Raw genomic sequence first — 392 nt, 5'->3', positions numbered from 1 at the left:
CCCCCCCCCCCCCCGCCCCACTTCATTCCAAATCCAAAAAAAGAAATTCCCAAATTTTTATTTATTTTTTTATTTAAACTGGTGCCGGTTTTAACTTGAAGTTTCCCATGTAAAATGCATGGGGAAAAATCAGTTTTTTGAATTTTTGTAATAATTTTTTAGGTTTTGAAAAAATGTGACGGGAAATTATACCCAGTGGGCACATAATTTGGCGACGCCTTTAAGACATCATTACGACATATTTACGAAAAATTGACGACATCCTATGTCCATCAGGTGTCTTTCCGATATCGTAAATACGAGGGTAGTTCAATAAGTCCTTAGAATGAAGTATAAAAACAATTTTTTTTGGGTAAATTTTTTTTTATTTTTCAACATAATCTCCTTGGAGC

Source organism: Belonocnema kinseyi, chromosome 9, assembly GCF_010883055.1.
Source record: "Belonocnema kinseyi isolate 2016_QV_RU_SX_M_011 chromosome 9, B_treatae_v1, whole genome shotgun sequence".
NCBI classification, from domain to species: Eukaryota; Metazoa; Arthropoda; class Insecta; order Hymenoptera; family Cynipidae; genus Belonocnema; species Belonocnema kinseyi.
The sequence above is the reverse complement of the archived record's forward strand: the minus strand, read 5'-3'. Positions refer to the sequence as shown.